The 9,580-nt window shown below is 42.7% G+C and overlaps 1 long non-coding RNA gene across 1 annotated transcript; it reads right to left on the bottom strand.

Annotated features, from left to right (window-relative positions):
• Positions 1–1,246: 1,246 nt before the first annotated feature.
• Positions 1,247–7,922, bottom strand: LOC144525669 (uncharacterized). The gene is made up of 2 exons (XR_013502697.1): positions 7,760–7,922; positions 1,247–2,932 (listed from the first exon to the last, which is right to left on the bottom strand). It is a non-coding gene; the product is annotated as an uncharacterized LOC144525669 (long non-coding RNA).
• Between the last annotated feature and the right edge of the window lie 1,658 nt (positions 7,923–9,580).

The following is a 9,580-nucleotide window of genomic DNA, read 5'->3' as shown; positions in this document are numbered from 1 at the left end:
TGCTAGCATTAGCATTAGCATGCTAACGCTACGAGCTAACGGTTGCGGTTAGCCAGCTCGTTTCGACTTGTGACGTCACAAGCCGTGCCGATTTTGAACAGCTCACCCGGAGACTGAAGGCAGGACACATTCAGAAACCGTATCTCACTCAGAACAGCATGGATGGGTTTTTTTCAAAGTTTGTATGCATGTGGAAGCACCAGAGACACAAAATAACTCCCCAAATCCCAGAAAAAGTGTTTTTTTCATAATATGGGCACTTTAAAGGGTTGAAAAAAGTGTCAAAAGCAACGTAAAAAGCGACAAAAAAAACGCAAATTTTTACCCGGAAGGACCACAAGGTTCATGGTTGACGGGAAGACAACACAAGGGTTAAGTTCTCCTAATCAGCGAGCTGTAACTACTGTAAGAAAAACGCGTGGCTCGGTCGCTCAAAATGCAAAATTCACCTCAATGAGCAGCAGAGTCCTATTTCTCTTAAAGTGCCCATATTATGAAAAAGAATCACCTTTTCTGTGTCTCTGGTGCTTCCACACGCATACACACTTTGAAAATAACCCATCCATGCTGTTCTGAGTGAGATCCGGTTTCTGAATGTGTCCTGCCTTCAGTCTCCGGGTCAGCTGGTCAACATCTGCACGGCTTTCTACGTCACTAGCCGAGACGAGGGGGCTAGGGGGCTAACCGTTAGCATGCTAGCTCGTTCTCAATGGCAAAACACTGCTACAACACACACTAGTTCACCATAATCTACAAAAGAACTACTTCCATGTCCCTGTTCTGCAGGTATCACACGCAAAGATGGAAGTGCGCCCTCGTTTAGAAGAAGTCTCCCAGCTAATCCTGCCTTGTACTACTGAAGTTGGAGAAACAGCTAGCTAGATGATGTAGTCCTTACCTAGCTACTGAGCATGTAGTCCTTACCTAGCTACTGAGCGTGTAGTCCTTACCTAGCTACTGAGCATGTAGTCCTTACCTAGCTACTGAGCATGTAGTCCTTACCTAGCTACTGAGCATGTAGTCCTTACCTAGCTACTGAGCGTGTAGTCCTTACCTAGCTACTGAGCATGTAGTCCTTACCTAGCTACTGAGCGTGTAGTCCTTACCTAGCTACTGAGCATGTAGTCCTTACCTAGCTACTGAGCATGTAGCCCTTACCTAGCTACTGACCATGTAGTCCTTACCTAGCTACTGAGCATGTGCGACTGCCAACAAAGATGTTCCAGCAGTGAGAGGTCTCACTCTGTAGCTAAAACAGAGACCTGAACACAGGGTGAAAAGAGGAGCTGCAGCAATGTGCAGTACAACAAAAATATGTTTAAAAAAAAAAAAAAATTAAACCATGTAAACCTATTCTGGTACAACCTCAAAATACAATTATGAACCTGAAAATGAGCATCATATGGGCGCTTTAAACATACATCCCTATTCTAACTGAAAGCTTATAGTGTTGCCTTCTACAAAATATCATACTGACGTAAACATGAATTAACTGACCTTTAACAAACTACTATTCATTAACTTATTCAATCAAACTCACTTATTTATCTCGATTTACATAAACCAATAAACAATGGCAGACTGTTAATGTTTGAAAGTGTAAAAAAAATGGAGTAGTAATCGGCACGCAAACCACTTGCTTTGTCTCCTTTGTGGTGCAGGGAACCGCCCCGAAGATTCATTTCCAAAGAAAAAAGGAAAATTCCCGCACACACCATGCACCGCATCTGGTTTATTTAGGACCTTTCCCAAGACACGTACGCATGGAGACAAAGGTTGATGAAGGTCCTTGTAATAGCAAGACGTCAACAACCAATAAACCAGATGTGAAAAGTGTGTGCAGGAATTTTCTTTTTTCCTTTGGAAAACGTTTGAAAGTGTATCAAGCATTGTTGGCAAGCATCGAGCAAGGGGAATGAACGCAATGAAATCCCTCGTGCCGACCCGCCTTTGTGCAACCTTACTTTTAAAATACAATTTTTATTGTTCTTGTCCATCAGACTCTGTTAGAAAGAAAACAGGATAGACAATCATACAAATATTTGAAAGGCCTTTTTATGCAGCAGACGTGTTGACTTCTTGGAAAGTAATACGTGCAATTTCTATTGTTCTTGTCCAGCAGACTGTCAGGAAGAAACTACAATAGACATTCATATTAGATACAAGGTTAGTTCAAAGGCCTTTCTATGCAGCAGACATGTTGACATATAGTATGAAAAACACAGGTCTACATATACATTAATGACCCAGTGTCCCAGTAAGTCATGACAGAGACTGAAGCAGCAAAATGGGAATTCAACCATCATTAATTTAAATAATTACTACTGTGAGATGTCAAAATGTCCTCTATGAGAAAGGCCTTATAGCAAGTTCTTTTTTTCTCTCGTTTCATTGTGACTTACTGCTGTCTGAACACAGCCTCTGCTCTCATTATCACACGGTAACTGTTCATGTAAACACACTAACACTCAATAGTACACTACTTTTATCAGTAAACTATACTAACACGCCGATATTTTGAACTCTGGACTCTTAACAGCAGTTTGAACTAATAAAACTGAATTTAGACAACATTAAAGTGTGTTGGTGTTTGTGTCTGGAAGTCTCACTGGCCCTCGTTTATCAACCTAACGTAGAAACCAGCGCAGAAATCATCTTACGACGATATGCACAGGTTTATTGTACATATGCATAATACAAAATGTACAGTCTTTGGAGATTAGACTCCATCGTATTTTTTAAAGGGGTAGAAAGCCGAAAGATAATCCCCCGATGGAGTCTAGACACTGATGGTGGTGTGAGGAGCCCAAAGACCAAACCGAGGAGCTGACGGCAGTGGCCTGCCGGCGGAGGAGGACCCAGGAGCCGTGCGTGATGAAGACCGGAGGAGCAAGGGGAGGAGGAGGGTTGTGCTCTTAGCCTGAATTGACAACTGAGCAGCAGAGAGAGAGAGACAGGTTTAAAACAGGGATTTCATGCTGTGATTGGCTCGTGAAATTCATGGCCACTTCTGATTGGTTAAAATAAAAGTGAACACTTCTAACAGAGAGACATTTTAGACGTCTTCCTGAAAGAATTGACAGTGTGCTCCAATCAGAGCGTAAGAAACGATCGTAATTTAAATATCACGCCCCAATATATTCTGGGTTTTGAGGCCTCGCCCCTACAATTTATGACATGGCGAGACGTAATCCGGCTGAGAAGCGGCACTTTTCAGAGGTGGAGATTGAAGCCCTGATATCTCAGGTTCATTTGCACTAACGTGTGTACTATTTGGCAGCCTGAAGACTGGTATTAAAGGCTGTAGAAAGAAGGCTGAATGGAAAGAGATCACTGATGCAGTCAACAGTGTTGCCGGGGTAAATCGGACTCCAGCTGAAGTTTATTTAATGTATACATCCTTGACATATGTATGCTATAGTCCTAATAGTAATAAACAGGCTTTTTTGCATCGTCATGTTTCCTGTATATTATATCCTGTCTCCTTGATAGCCCCACTTAGGGCTGTGCTGGACTCTGCTCTCTGGGCATCGGGTCATCTGGCTCCATCTCTACATTTATGGCACCCTGGTTTCCTACGCAATGTTGTGCAGAACCCCACAGGCTAAAACAATGTTGCAGACTTTGTCTGCCGTGTATAGTAGGGTCCCCCCCGCTGATGCAAGACCATGAGCCATCAGCCCCTTAATCAATACGATGGAGCGCGCCACCGTGGCCCATGCACGTACATGTGCACTGTTGTACCGGCACATAGAGGTCCTCTAAAAGAGCCAGATCTGCCATTGCTGATAAGTGATCAACTGATGACTTCTCCTTCTCCTTCTCAACTGATTATATGCTGCACCGCAAGTCCACACTGACTCGAAAACTTGAGTACACGAGTTCAGACCAGACGAGAGATTTTATCACAGCCTACGCTCACGTTCAAATTGATAAATGCCTTGCTTTGCGTAGGAATCGGCGTACGCCCGTCCTACGCCTGTTTTAGGTTGTACGTACATTTCATAAATGAGGGCTAATGTCACTACCATCTGTGTTTAACTTCCTTTACAACCAAACTGCAGCCATGAAAACTGCATCCATGCATCCATCCACCCATCCATCCATCCATCCATTCATCCATCCACCCATCCATGCATCCATCCATCCATCCATGCATCCATCCTTCTCTTCATCCATCCACCCATCCATCCATCCATCATCCATCCACCCATCCATCCATCCATCCATCCATCCATGCATGCATCCATCCATGCATCCATCCATCCATCCATCCATTCATCCATCCACCCATCCATCCATCCATCCATCCATCCATCCATCCATGCATCCATCCATCCATGCATCCATCCACCCATCCATCCATCCATCCATTCATCCATCCACCCATCCATCCATCCATCCATGCATCCATCCACCCATCCATCCATCCATCCTTCTCTTCATCCATCCACCCATCCATCCATCCATTCATCCATCCACCCATCCATCCATCCATCCATCCGTGCATGCATGCATCCATCCATGCATCCATCCATCCATCCACCCATCCATCCATGCATGTATCCATCCATCCATCCATCCACCCATCCACCAGCTATACCTGGAGCCAGTCCCAGCTAACATTTTGCAAGAGGCAGGATACACCTGGACAGGTTGCCAGTCAGTCCCAGCGCTGACACATAGTGACTCACACACTTACACTCAACTGTATTTAACTTCCTTTACCACCAAACTGCAGCCATGAAAACTGCAGCATATGTCAAATAAAACAAATTAAAACTACTTTGTAAGACAGTGTACCAGAAAAAAAAAAAAAAATCTCTTAAGGGACAATTTGCAACGTCCAAACTGATCCTACCCACTGAATCTTCAAACTGAACTGAATCACCATTGACAGTGAACAAATCAGTAGCTTTTTTTTTCTGAAACCTCTGCTGTCAGGTCAGCTGTGATAGTGTGTTACTGCCTGGTTAACAACATACTTAAAGACCGCAAAAGCCACATAAACAATCATGATGCGATAACTCTTTTTGCCAAAGTGGCTGTTAAAGTTTTAGCCTTATAAACAGTTAGGCAGCAAATGGACTGAAGACAGGGACAGGCTAGTCTGGATCAACGGCTCAAGTACATTTCCAGGATAAAGCCTTGACATCTGGCGTATGGCTCACACTCTCTGTGTGTTGCCATTCTCAAACTATGTTCGCTTCGGGAAACAACAAACTTCAAGCTAGCAAGCTTCACGCTGAAAATGTCACGTTTTTAAGGACATTTGGATGGTGCAATACGTCAGGCCTGCTTGGTTCTTTTGGGGAATGATTGTAAAGATTGACAAAGAATATGTTTAGGGCGTTTCCTCTCTAACTGGGACATTTTGGGACCGATTGGTGAGATTGCTATGAGGTTTAACCATGTATCAGCTCATTTAAATAGCTCACGTTACTGTATTGTGTCAACAGTTAACGTCATGTAATATTGTACGTGGAGTTTTCTTTTGCGGGGTGAGCAGAGCCACCGTCCCTGCGTCTGGAGCTTAGCGCCGCCCAAGACCATTGGGATTGGTTTAAAGAAATACAAACAACCCAGGGCATTTTTTCTCCTATCCCAGAATGCATCTGTGGTGTAGCCAGACCTTACTCCACAGCGCTGTGAAATTTTCCCCATTTCAATTTAGTGACGCGTAAATCATAAGTTCAAACTTAGCCAGAACTAGGCTAAGTTTGAACTTATGAGGAGCTTGTGCAACCGACTTGGTGGTTCAACTTTTTCTGTGAGACACACTGCAATGATGACTCTGTTTAGTTTTAAAATTAGGCTGAAATAAATCTTCGTTCTACAGATAGAGTATCAAACTAGAAGAGGAGAGGAATTGAACCTTAAGACCTTCAGCGTTTCTCCCTGATGGGAGTAAAGTTTGTTTAACAAAACAGAGCAGCAGCATGAAACACAGCCAGTGTGTGTGTGTGTGTGTGTGTGTGTGTGTGTGTGTGTGTGTGTGTGTGTGTGTGTGTGTGTGTGTGTGTGTGTGTGTAGGCGAGCTTCCAGTAGTTCCTGCCTACTAATTTCCAGCAGTGTTTTCTCAGCTGCCGTTTCCATGAGAGAGAAGAGAGAAAATGTTTTCCTGGATTTACTGCTACTACACCTCCTTATCCTCCTCCGCTCTCTTCCTCTCCTCTCTCCTCTCCTCCTTTCCACCATGTTGACTTCAGCTGACTGAAAACACACCTGGTGTCGGTATAAGGTGTAGTCTGTTCGCCGAGGCTGAGTGGCTCTATTCATGTTCCCGAGGTGCTGACACAGCAAACAGTCACACACTATTTTTCATACTGACTGACCTCGTTGAAAGCACTTAAAGCTGCGTGAAGTGATTTTTCAACACTAGAGGGCAGAAAGTCCATGAAAACAAACAGCCAGAGGCCTCGATATACTACATCAACTCATCACATCCTTAAGGCTAACACATTAACCAAAAAAAAGAAATAAAGAAGCATGTTCATCGCACTGCAGACCACTTTCCGTTCACTGGTTGAGAGTTAATTCAATATTGGCTTTGTAGACCCAGTTTTGGTCCTATATTTGGTCGGGTTTTAGCCCTGGTTTGGTCCAATATTTGGTCAGGTTTTAGCCCTGGTTTGGTCCAATACTTGGTCGGGTTTTAGCCCTGGTTTGGTCCTATATTAGGTCGTGTTTTAGCCCTGGTTTGGTCCAATATTTGGTCGGGTTTTAGCCCTGGTTTGGTCTAATATTTGATCGTGTTTAGCTCTGATTCGGTCCTATATTTGGTCGTGTTTTAGCCCTGGTTTGGTCCAATATTTGGTCGGGTTTTTAGCCCTGGTTTGGTCCTATATTTGGTCGTGTTTTAGCCCTGGTTTGGTCCAATATTTGGTCGTGTTTTTAGCCCTGGTTTGGTCCTATATTTGGTCGTGTTTAGCTCTGATTCGGTCCTATATTTGGTCGTGTTTTAGCCCTGGTTTGGTCTAATATTTGATCGTGTTTAGCTCTGATTTGGTCCTATATTTGGTCGGGTTTTAGCCCTGGTTTGGTCCAATATTTGGTCAGGTTTTAGCCCTGGTTTGGTCCAATACTTGGTTGTATTGTAGGCATTGTTTGGTTCCATATTCTCTGGTGCTTTAGCCCTGGTTTGGCCAAATGTTCTCTGGTATTTTAGCCCTGGTTTGGTCTTGTAAATGCTGGTGTTTTAGACTCTGTTTGGTTCCATATTTTCTGGTGTGGCCCTGGATTGGTCTAGTACTCATTGGTGTTTTAGCCCTGGTTCACTCCAGTATCATTTAGTATTTTAGCCCTGGATTGGGCCGATATTTGGTGATGCTTTAGCCCTGGTTTGGTTTTCTATCCCTTTGGGGTTTTATCCCTGTTTCAGTCCAGGGTTATCTAGAATTTTAACCTTGGTTTAGCCTAAAATGTGGTGGTGTTTAAGCCGTGCTTTGGTCTAATATTCTCTGGTCACTTAGTTGTTAAGAGTTAGGGGCTTGCTGTATTTTATTTCTTTGAAAGCATCAGAAAGAACGCAGAGAAAGACGTACATCAAGTTTGACAAGCAAAAACTTGTTGTTGATCAGCCGTGTTAAACTTTAAATCTGTTAATCAGAGAACAGCGTTGCGGGAAGCCCTGCTGCTGTCCAACTCAAACACGCACAGCCAACGCTTCAACAATCCAACACACAAAGTGATTCCAATCTGACGTCATCGTCCAAACACACACACACACACAGTAATACCAGGTTGGTTACCACAATACCTCAGCGAGTGTTTGTCCAACTTGCTGCTCCATTTCACATCATGAAACAATAGAGCGCGTGGTTCCAGTGGTTTATGGAGCAGTGCTGCGTCAATGCTGACCTCCTTCTGCCCACAAAACACAGAAAAGGGTGAGAAGAAGGAGAGTGAGACGGAGAGATATACAGAAATGCCCTGCTCCAATAATACTCAGAAGTGGAAAGTACCTGAGGTCATTTAGATAATTACAGTATGAGAAAACATTTTTAAGTTGTGGTATTTCCACTTTGTGAGACTTTCTACTTCTAACTCCACTACATTTGTCCGTTGGCTGAATTTTATACTAAAAACAGAGAAGAGCGCAGACCTCCGCCAAGGCCATGCCCTATTCTAACTGTTAACCAAAGTGAAAAAATAATTTGTGTATCAACCCCGTAATCCAAACTTTAATGGGTTTTTCCTTGGCTCATACTTTACCCCAGGTTTCATGAGAATTGAGCCAGTAGATGTTTTATAATCCTGCCGACAGACAGAAAAACCGAAAACAACAAAGATTGATCACTTTGCTGATGATATTGTTTAGTTCTTATAAAAATTAGAGATCAATGACTATGTAGTTCATTCAAAGGATGTCAATGTGGTAGGTCCACCACTGTTGGATGGATTACTCCAATATTTGGTGGTGTTTAAACCTCTTCTATCTTTTTGGTGTTTTAGCGCTGGTTCAGTCCTCGATTATCAAGTGTTTTAGCCCGGGTTTGGTCCCATATATGCTGGTGTTTTAGCCCTTGTTTGGTCCAATATTTGGTGCTATTTTAGCCCGCGTTTGGTCCCATATCTGCTGGTGTTTTAGCCCTTTTTGGGGTGATATTCTCTGATGTTTTAGCCCTGGATTGGTCTAGTACTCATTGGCGTTTTAGCCCTGGTTTGGCCGAACGTTATCTGGTATTTTAGCCCTGGTTTGGTCCAGTATTTGGTAGTGTTTTAGCCCTGGTTTGGCCTAATGTTCTCTGAAATGTGGTTCATGTGTTTGCATCATTCATGTTCCCCTCAGGATTTATAATAACTGTGGTGACCATGAAACTGATTTGAAGAGGCAGCAGTCATGTTGTCGTGAATAATCTGGCACTTCTTGTTTTATGGTGCTTTATTGTATGGTTTTGTCTGTATTTTCATGTTGAGTTCTAAGGTTTGCATTTTAATGTATGTATCTATTGTCAAGTCTGTTTTGTGTTTTATGCATTTGTTGTTGAGTTTTATGTATTTTAAAGGCCCATCTAGGGACGGACATTGCAAATTGGCTTAGGCTATAAATGCTATGGTATGTGGAATAGGTGAACGCTACATACTTGTCCCTATACAAATCAGACTTTTCATCTAGCGCCATTATCATTTTAACTTGTCCCATACTTTGGTTTATGACCAAATACCTGCATTATGCAATGTTATGAAACTACATCTTTTGGCAAAGCCCAAAATTAAGGGCAAGATATGCTTACAAAAAGCAGGCAGGCCATTAAATGTGTTTGTATTATTTCTTGCATGTTCCAAGACAAACATTTTTCTGTTTTGTGTGTCTGACTTCACTGCCTGAAATAAATGTATGCTCAACGAAATCTGTGTTGGTTTACTGAGGTTATAAGACTGAGGCAGTTGCATGATTTTTTGATCGTTTTTCCAACTCATCTGGTCCAAATCTTATTGAGTGAATTACCCCAGACTGACGTCACCATAATCAGATAAAAAACAGAGACAAGACAGGAACAAAGGACAAGAACAGCAGTCTTTTCACTCAGAAATATATCACTTACATTATAAAATCCATCTTTAAACACAGTCAGTT

Source organism: Sander vitreus, chromosome 11 (assembly GCF_031162955.1).
Source record: "Sander vitreus isolate 19-12246 chromosome 11, sanVit1, whole genome shotgun sequence".
Lineage (NCBI taxonomy): Eukaryota > Metazoa > Chordata > Actinopteri > Perciformes > Percidae > Sander > Sander vitreus.
Note: the sequence above shows the minus strand (reverse complement) of the source record. Positions and strands in the feature narration are given on the sequence as shown.